Source organism: Callorhinus ursinus, unplaced genomic scaffold, assembly GCF_003265705.2.
Source record: "Callorhinus ursinus isolate GAN/ISIS: 27379988/994484 unplaced genomic scaffold, GSC_fseal_2.0 scaffold33, whole genome shotgun sequence".
Lineage (NCBI taxonomy): Eukaryota > Metazoa > Chordata > Mammalia > Carnivora > Otariidae > Callorhinus > Callorhinus ursinus.
Genome location: NW_027397095.1, coordinates 11,277,215 through 11,287,893, shown reverse-complemented (window position 1 = coordinate 11,287,893; position 10,679 = coordinate 11,277,215). Strand labels below are relative to the sequence as shown.

The 10,679-nt window shown below is 42.7% G+C and overlaps 1 pseudogene; it reads left to right on the top strand.

Moving 5' to 3' along the window:
* Positions 1–7,828: 7,828 nt before the first annotated feature.
* On the top strand, positions 7,829–10,490 carry LOC112809396 (nucleotide sugar transporter SLC35D2 pseudogene; annotated as a pseudogene).
* Positions 10,491–10,679: the final 189 nt, after the last annotated feature.

Below are 10,679 nucleotides of genomic sequence, written 5' to 3'. Positions count from 1 at the left end.
AAAAATCCACTATATATGATGTGAAGAAAGAAGAATCATTTGATTATAAACACTGGATTTCAGTTCTCACCTTACAGCACCAGAGAGAAAATTGTTCCAAAATTGATAACTTGTGTTTTTCCTTCCCAAAGTTTGTGTTCCCATCCAAATTGCACTAAATCTTCAGAGACATTGCCTTCTGAGCCTAAAACCTATTTCCCCACCTAATTCTCATTTCTGGGTAAATACTTGGAATGTATCTAGGAAATCAAAGACATAATTTCTTTTTCAATATATGCAAAGACATTCGTCTCCTGTGGTTGAGGGGATGAGTTACACACTACGAGGAAATCAGAGGAGAGCTCTGGATGGGGGCTTCTGTGTAGCTCCTTGCCCCTCTGGCTCTAGTTTTATTACCCTGCAACAGCATCAATGTGTGGGGAAAAAAAAAAAACAAGGTTCTGGCCTCTTAGCTGCTGCCGGGAAAAGCCAGCATTATCTCAACGTACACTGAGGAGGAGGTGAGGAGAGAAAAATAAAAAAAGATAATCAAAGCCCTCCTGCCGCCCCCTCTTGCCTTGAAAGTCTTCACCAAGAGCCCCAGACTCGGCTATTCTATCTTGTGCTGTGTGCACAGAGAGCAGGTAATCAGCAAAACTAATCAAAAATGCATTCATTACCGCACAGCGGCAGTGGGTGAGAGTGACTGCAGCTTTCACTGGCAAGTGGTTTCTGCACTGGCACAATCCAATCTCCGGGGCTCTTTGGCAAAACCTTTGCATCCCCCTGCCCTCCCCCTCTCCCCCGCCATCCCAGCTAGCTCTGCCATGCTCAGCTCCGCTTCTCCATTAAAGGCAATCTGATTCAGACATTTGACAATGTTTTCCCCTCCATCACCACAACGTTGCTCTGTAAAAGCTGTTTTCTGTCTAATAAGTCTTCTGAGTATTTTTAAAAAGGTGTTTCTTCACTCTAAAATACATTTTCTTCTTTGTTTTTAAAGCAGGAAGCCATTTTCTGCCAGGGTTAAACAAACTCAAATGCTGACAGATTCTGCAAATGCACAAGCCTTTCCTGCTTTGTCCAGCTTAGCAAAATGGACTCTCTCGGAGCCCCCCAGAACCAAAGAAGCTCAGGGGGATCTATGCTAAAATATGCTGTCAGGCCTGGGGCTAATAACAATAATAACTAATGTTACTGAGCATTTATTACGTGTCAGGTGTTATTCTCTGCACTTTAATTACCACATTCCACCCTCACAATAGCCTTGTGGGGTATGGGTTACTCTCATCATCCCCATTGTACTGACAAGGGCTGTAAGACCCAAGGAAGTCAAATCACCCTAACACTAGGTGTGGACGGAGGATTTTGAACCCAGGGAGAGTGGTCCTTGCTCTAAACCACCCACCATGGTTCTGATGGAAGAAGACAAGTACGGCCCTCTGCACATTTGCCCATTCCCTCTCAGACTATAAGGTTAACCCTTCCAGGGCATGTGATTACCACGCAGTAAAATAACTGTTTTCTAGGACGAACAAACAGTACTTCCTCCATCCCCTGGAAAAATCAATCTGCTCCAGCAAAGGTGGAGAGAGAGATTCATAAAAACAAAATAAAACTCTTTCCCAAGTCTTTGTTTGCTCCAGTCTACAATGCTGGTTGAGTGGTCCCTGAGTTTGTGTGGTACAGAGGCAGCTATCTGCTCCCTGCCCTTTGAGAACACACAAAGTAGCTGGGATGTCAGAACACACACACACACACACACGCACGTGCACACACACATACATGCACGCACGCCCATACACACACGCACGCCCATACGCACACGCACACATACACACACGCGCACGCACGCATGCCCATACACACACACACACAGTGTGATTTGGAGGCAGGGTAGCATAGAGGCTTCCTGGATCTCATTTCACCTCTGCAACTTAGAGCTGTGTGAACTTGGGCAAGTCACTTAATCTCTGTGTATGTGTGTATTAGTTATACTGGCTGTAAAATTGAAATAATAGCAGTACCTTCCTCACAGGGGCTATGCAGAGTAGATGAACTAATGTGTTAAATCTCTTAGCACATACTTGGCACATAGTAAGCACCTGATAAATAATAGCTCATACTATAATTCCTCTCCCACTGACCTGAACTTTACAGCTTATGTTATATATCCAAGGCTTAAGCAAAGAAATGAATGGTGGCAATTTGAGGCATGGGAGGGTGGTACCATATGTATTTCATTAACGCTTTGACTTGACCCAGATAATCTGGCAAGTTACTGACCTTGCTTCAGAAGTATACTTGGAAAACATACCAGATTGGAATACTGGGGTTTTGGGGAAGCCAGATATTTCCAGATTTAAGCCTCGGTAACAGAAGCCTTGAAAAATAAACAGCCCCAAACTACATCTTTTTATCTAAAGGAATCTGCCCTCTAAATTATAGGGGACTGTGGGGTGATTTTTTTTTTTAAGTACATATAGGAAACCACAAAAATGACAAAACAGCCAATTTTTTCACTTGAGAAGATGATTTGCTCCAGAGTTCCTTTAAGTGACAAGCGTGTGTCCTGGATTTAAAATAGAATTCAATTTACCTAAATTCATTTTCCACACAAATTTTTAGATGCACGCCCATTTCATAAAGCAAGATTTGCCCATATTATAAGGTATAGCAGTAAATTGCTGATGTCCATTTCCATTTTGTCGGCGTTCACCACCCAGCCTCTTATCATGCTGTGGCCAGCTACAGACACACTCAGCCAATTTCCATGTTCTTAAGAAACCGGAAACGTTAGGGGCACCTGGGTGGCTCAGTCGTTAAGCGTCTGCCTTCGGCTCAGGTCATGATCCCAGGGTCCTGGGATCGAGCCCCGCGTCAGGCTCCCTGCTCAGTGGGAAGCCTGCTTCTCCCTCTCCCACTCCCCCTGCTTGTGTTCTCTCTCTCGCTGTGTCTCTCTCTGTCAAATAAATAAAATCTTAAAAAAAAAAAAAAGAAAGAAACCGGAAATGTTATACTAACTCAAACCTCCAATTCTTCTCAACTGCCATCCGTTCCTTAAGGGTAACACAAGGACTGCTTTCTGCCAAGTACCTTGTAGACGGTACCAACCACTTAGCTGACAGAATCCCGAAAAGAAGTCAGAAAGGATGGGTAAGTTTTGACGGCGAGGAGGCAAGAAGAAAAAGGTTATTCTCCTTTTGTCCCACCACATCTTTCCTCTACTCTTCTCCACAGTGCTCTGCACCTCAAAAGGCCTTGTCCTAAGCACAAGCTATGGCCGCTACTCTCTGAGTTTGCCAAATCTACCACACAGATGAAAGGGCATTTGGTCTCTTCATTTTAGTCTGTCCATGAAATCAGAAACTTTTTCTCCCTTGGATTCCTCCTGACTTATGACCCATAATGTTAAACAGAGCACCATTGGATCTTGCTTTAGGTTAATTCATGCATTCATTCACTCATTTGACAAAAGTTATTTAGCATCAATTACATTCCACACATTTTTTTCTGGGTGCTGGGATTACAGTAATAAACAAAACAGACCAAAAAAAAAAAAAAAGTCCCCATACTCACAGAACTCACCATCTTAAATAAAACAAGTTAGTAAATATCTAGTTAGATATAGAACTACAGTATATTCCAATACCAAGGAAGTTGGTTCCCTCAAGTCTCCCTCTAGTTAGAAAAACAATAAAGTGTGGGGCGCCTGGGTGGCTCAGTGAGTTAAGCATCTGACTCTTTATTTTGGCTCAGGTCATGATTTCAGGGTCATGAGATCAAACCCCAAGTCAGGTTCCATGCTGGGCATGGAGCCTGCTTAAGATTCTCTCTCCCCCTCTCCTGCTGCCCCTTGCTCATGAGCTCTCTCTCTCTCTCTCTCTCTAAAAAACAAACAAAACCAATAAAGTGTTAATAATTTTCAAAAAAATGATTAGTCTGGGAATGTAAACATTCCATCCATTTATGTACTTATTAATCACACTGTTCCTAATTCCAAAAAGACTTGGAAATAACCTATAATATAAGACTTAGAAACTTCTTGCTTTAATTTGTTTGCCATGAATCTAACTTAAGCAAAAGTCAAGTATTGTACTGACGGAGAAGTGTAAGATTTCAATAGTCAAGATGCTATGGCTTTGTGCTTGGATAATTGGTCTGCAATTATCGGAAACACTCACAAGGTGGTGGTAATGATGTCTTAGTTTATAACCACATCAGAAGGGCAGGTTGATAATACAGGTATGATATACCTGAAATGAAGGTACAGTGTACTTCTCCAACCACAAAATTTTGTTTCTCAAAACCCTTGTGGCAGAATTCATGATTAAAGAGCTTAGGATGTTTTCAAGAAACTTTTTTTTAAAAAGATTTTATTTATTTATTTATTTGACCGAGAGACACAGTGAGAGAGGGAAGTACAAGCAGGGGGAGTGGGAAAGGGAGAAACAGGCTTCCCGCCGAGCAGGACCCTGAGATCATGACCCGAGCCGAAGGCAGACACTTAATGACTGAGCCACCCAGGCGCCCCTTCAAGAAACTTCTTAAGAAGGGTGAGATCTTGAGTGAACTCATGGAAGCCCTCATTAACTCATCCAGCACACCTTTACTGAGAAGCTTCTGGGTACCAAGCATTATGAAAAGCATGTGAAAATGAATTTCTGTGTTCACAAAATATACCATAAAGGAAGCATCCTAAATAAAAGGAAAAGGCAATGACACTTCTCGCATTCTAACTTACGCAATTACTCTCCATTTACCATTCCTTGTTTAATAGACGCTTCTCGGGGTCTCTTTCCTTTCAAGTTTGTATGAAATGCTTCTAATTTTGATTTGCATTAAATATGGGGATAGTAACGGTACTTACCTCAAAGAGTTAAGGATTCAGTGAGACAATACACTTAAATCATTTAGCAAGTACCTGGTTCCTGGCAAGAAATATATGTTAGTCATCATCATTGTCATCATCACCATGATCATTGACCTCGTTGTCATCATCATCACCATCAGGGGAAAAATCAAGTTAATCTGTATATACCAGAAATTTGAGTGAAGGCAGTTCAGAACTGGAGAGGAGTCACTTCCCTTTTACTAGCAAAACATGACAATGTTCTAAACTTTTAGCCGGACCTTTAAGGGGGACAGGGTGTGTGTTTGTTTTTGCTTTGTCTTCTGTTGTTTTGAATTTCAAGGCATTGCCTCACAGGGACTTTCTTAGTGTGGTGCCTCTAGATGTAAAATGATCTTCCCCTTAGGGAACTCAATGTGAGTTTGGATAGCAGGGTAGGTAAGATTGTAAGACCACTCTTTGGCCTCCTGCCAAGATACAGTGATTTTAAGTGATACTTTTTTTCTCTTCCTTTGTAACACAGAACTTCTCTTGGGACCAGGGCTACCCACTGGGGAGGCCAGAAGAAGTGTTGAGGAACTGTTTGCTGTCTCCCTGGAAGAAGACCTTTCATTTCCTTTAGACCCTGTAAGACCCTTAGTGAATGAGTTTCTCCCTGGTGCCTGGAGTCAAGAGCCCAGGGAACTGAGAAGGGAGGCATTCCTCCTCCAGAGCAGGCTGCCCTCAGGGCCGGCTTTGTCAGGCTGACCTGTGCAGTCTCACAGGGCCCCATGCTAGAAGGGCCCAGTGCTTGCTACCATGCTCTGTCGTCCCTGTCTTGAAAGTCTTTACGATTGAACAAGGGGCCCAGCATTTTCATTTTGCACTGGACCCCACAAATTATACAGCCAATCCTCTCTGCCCTGAAGAGTTTCTAAACACTGGGTGGACCTCATTAGGCTCTCTCCCTGCTGCTACTCAGCAGACTCCAAGCCATTCCCCACCCTTGAGTCCCACTAAGTGTGGCGGCTCAGTGAAAACTAGCTTTCTAACGAAACCTGCACTCTGAGGATCACTCTAGAGATATTTTCGTACCCTGAAGCACTGATGTCTAGTAACAGGAACTACAGGTAGCTTGCAATGAATTAAGGCAAAAGTAGCATAGGAAGTCAGAAAGCCTTGGTGTCAGGTGTGGGGAAGTGATGGGCATTCTGACCTGTCTCAGTTTCTTCACCAAAGAGCTATTGCTATAGAATGTCTAGAAAAGTAAAAGCAGTAGAAATTCTCTGAGAAAGTTCACATTTCCTTATTTAACTTGAGCTAATCAACTTTACCAATCTGAATGTCACAATATTGTGTGCGTTCTTAATGATCTCTCTCTCTCTCTCTCTCTCTCTCTCTCTCTGTCTCTCTTTCTCTCATCAGTGCCTTATATGAAGAGGAAGGTAAGATATATCCCCAAATCACAGCTCAAAACACTGAGGCTCCAAAAGAATAATTTGTGCCTAACTGCAATTAGAATCCAGGTTTTCAGATACCTGGTACAATATTCACATTTCTGGAAAGGTGTGTGGAAAACATTTGTTTTTTTAAACTCCTGGTCTGAGTACATAGAAACAGGGTTTCTTAACAGTGGCCCTATTGGTCTCTGGGACTGTATAATACTTTGTTGTTGGGGGCTGTCCTGTGCTTTATAGGAAGTTTAGCAGCATCCCTGGTTTCTACCTACTAAGTGTAAGTAGAAATCCGCCCCCAACCCCCCACTGCCATGTGTGATGATCAAAAAGTTCTCCAGATATTGCTACTTGTCCCCTGGGGAACAAACAACATCCAATTATAACCACTTCAGGAGAGCACTTCACTATTTAAAGGAACATGTGATGAATCCTTTAGTAAACTACTCTCTGGGCTCTCCAAATTTGTATTTCCACATACTAGATTCTCTTAAATTAGAAGATACCTCCTTTTCAAAGGAGAAAACCACCAATTTGGGCTGTGTGGGGGCAATCACCTAGAAAAATGTGATGCTTTTCTTTTCCCTCAAAATATTATGTTCATGGAAGTGATGTCACAAAGATTCAACAGAATATGCTCACAGCATACAGATTAGAAACATTTAACTTTAGCAAATCCAGCAATTCCTCTTTAAGAATTAGCTACAGTCAAATATCTGAAAATATAACTGTTTCCAGTTACGTTTTCATTCCCCTAAATACGCGGAATTCACTTTTAAAGCGGGAAACACAGACCTTCCTCTATCTAAGGGAGTGTGGAAAAAATACCTCATTCCTAAAGATAGCTAGGGTCAAACCGCCTAATCAAACAGATCAGGAACAGAAATTAAGTGGCAGACGTGGCAAACAAACAGATAGCAAGTCTTCCATCTGGCAATTGAAGCAACCCATAAGTCACCCATTGTTTCAGCTAGACGAACCAGACAGTTTAGCATCTAAACTAGGATACTTGTGAGAGCGAAAGGGGGCATTGGTAATAATTGTGCTGGGACGATGGGCATAAATTGAATTGTCCTGGGCAAACCAGGATGCGTGGTTAACCCTAGCCTTAGTTTGCTCATAGAAACACACCACTGCCAGACACTTGTCATATTAGAGAGCCCCAAATCTTAGTAGCTTAAAACAAAACCATTTATCATTTCTCACCCATCTGTAGGTTGGCTGTGGTTCAGCTGATCTAGACTGATCTCAATTGGGCAGCTCTGCTACAGACTGTAATAACAACGGAAATGGCTCTGTTTCTCACTTCAGGCCTGTGAGTCAACCGAGCCAGTTCTGCTCCACGTGTCATTCATCCTTCTTGGACCAGAAAACTATCTGGTATGTGTTCTTCTCATGACACCCACAGAGGTGAATATGGCAAGCAGAACCGCCATGAGTTTCCTTAAGACATAGGCCAGAACTGGCACACTGCCACTTCTAACCATGCACCACTGGCCAAAGCAAGTCACATTGCCCAGACCAAAATTAAGGAGCAAAGAAATAAACTGCCCCCAATGAGGCCATGATAAAGGTATGAATGCAGGAAGGAGTGAACAATTAGAGCACTCATTCAATCTAACACATATGCTTCACCCGTCCCAACCTCATCCCGCCACCCCCACACATACACATACCTCAGGAAGGGTGGGGGGAGTCTGTTTGCCTTTATACGGTGTGACATAATGCTGACTCAGTTCCTGACATACAGTCATGTAAGCTTCAGAATCCAGAGTCAGTTTCTAGTTTTCATAAGTACTCTGAAAAATGGAAATTTTTTTCCAGGAGAGTATAAAAGCGTAACACCTCAGCCAATTGGCATCCAGAATTCCTCAATAAAATTCTCAAATCTGCTCAAACATGCACCCCGTCCCCAACTTGGGCTGGGAGGCAGGGCCAGTTTTAGGTTGGGGGTTAATTTCCCCCAGACTTGCCTGTGCTATATGACAATGACAGTTCCTAACCTTCCCAGAGGAGTAAAAAAAAAAAAAAATTAATAAAAATGTCAACAATAACATCTTTGGGAGGTAACCTGGAATAATTCACAATAAATTAACACTTCCCATCAGAGAGACATTGCAGCTTCTAAGAATGTCACTTTGTGAGAAGCGGGAGTCCCAAAGCCATGTGACTTCCATCTGCAGTTTGCAAGCCCATTCAGAGCCCACCAGGGGATAATTACTTGCTAAGATGTACCCATCCCAGCAGAATATATTTGTTATGATTCAATTCTCTCACAGCATGAAGGAGACTCTGGTCTGGTGGATGAAGCCCTAGAGGGATAAGAAACTCCATTCCCCACCACTTGGCTGTGTGACCTTGAGCTGTTCACTAAGCCTCTCTGATTCCTCGGTTCCACAGTCTATGGAGTAACACCCCAGACCTCTGCTTACCCTGAGAAGGACATGAAGAAGAGTCATTAGGTCCCTATCTGTAAAGATCTGAAAGCCTGTTTGCCTCTACCCGCAGGAAAAGGAATTACTTCTACATTCATTTCTCACCCCGAACACTCAATATAAAATTACTTTCTTAGGAGCAGAATTAAATATCAGGCAGATGTATCACAAACTGAATTTAGGGCGATGAGTTACTAAAATCGCAGAAGGATCTCACCACCGAGCAGCCTACCTCTAAAGGACGAAAGACAAGACCATTCAGCAAATTACCATGGGCCTGTAGAGATTTCAAGAGTAAAATGATTACCACCCACATTCATGAGGAGTAGACCTTTGGCAAGGTAGGGATCTTAGTGGTTATTGTGGGACACTGCAGATAGGATATAATCCTGTTCCCCCATGCCAAGGTGATTGGTTCAGGTAGCTCAGGTCTAAGCATGACATTACTTGACCACAGGATTCGATCATGAATGTTCATGTGATTCATTTTGAACCAGTGATGCAGATGTGAAGATAAGACATGCTACAGACATTTTGCCATCATATGGTAGGCAAAAAAGGGGGGGGTGAGAAAAGAAAAGAAGTTAGGTCTTTGATAAAATTTTTGAACTACTGAGTCTAATCAATTCTCAAATAGTCTTACCTCTATCTCTTCCAAAGATGTGAGTCAATGCATCTCCCTTATTATTTAGACCAGTTTTAGTGGGTTTTGTCTTATCTGAAGCACGAAGCATCCTAACTGATATAGGAACTGAAGGCGTCAAGAGCATGGTCACTAGCCCTGAGAGTCCCTAAAGAAGGCAATGTGAAAGGCCTCTGCATGGTTGCCCTCCCGGGTGGCCAAGCTGCTGTCGACGCTCTTCTACGGGACCTGCTCCTTCCTCATCGTGCTGGTCAACAAGATTCCCATCACCAATTTTTCTTGGAATTGGACAGATGGCAGCTATCATAATGATACTGTATGTATCCAAACTAAATAAAATAATTCACTTCCCTGATTTTGACAAGAAAATTCCTGTGAAGCTGTTTCCTCTGCCTCTCCTCTACGTTGGAAACCACAGAAGTGGATTATCAAGCACAAGTAAATTGAGCTTGCCGATGTTCACCCTGCTCAGGAAATTTACCATTCCACTCACTTTACTCCTGGAAACCATCATACTTGGGAAACAGTATTCCTTGAACATCATCGTCAGTGTTTTTCCCATCATACTTGGGGCTTTCCTAGCAGCTGGTTCTGACCTTGCCTTTAACTTGGAAGGCTATATTTTTGTATTCCTGAATGATATCTTCACAGCAGCAAATGGAGTTTATACCATACAGAAAATGGACCCAAAGGAGTTGGGTAAATATGGAGTGCTTTTCTACAATGCCTGCTTCATGATTATACCAACTCTTATCATTAGGGTCTCTACTAGAGACCTTCAACAGGCTACTGAATTTAATGAATGGAAGAATGTTCTATTTATCATACAGTTTCTTCTTTCCTGTTTTTTGGGGTTTCTGTTGATGTACTCCACAGTTTTGTGCAGCTATTACAATTTGGCCCTCATAACAGCAGTGGTTGGAGCCATCAAGAATGTTTCCATTGCCTACATTGGAATGTTAGTTGGTGGAGACTACATTTTCTCTGTGTTAAACTTTGTAGGGTTAAATATTTGCATGGCAGGGGGCTTGAGATATTCCTTTTTAACTCTGAGTGGCCAATTAAACCCTAAACAACCTGTGGACAAAGAAAACATTCCTCTGGATTTGAAGAGTTAGAATCTGAGGCAGGATTGCCAACTGGGAACTTGGGGGTTGGGGGTACATTCCCCGCTGTAGGAATGTGAAGCCAGATGTTCTGGTCACTGACAACACTCACCCCCCTGGTTATAGCACAACAGGAATGTCTGCCAACTACGAAGAGAACCTACCTCACATACTACTGCACAGTGAGCCATCCTCAGCCCCGAGAAGCGTATTTGGGCAAAGCCTTACCAT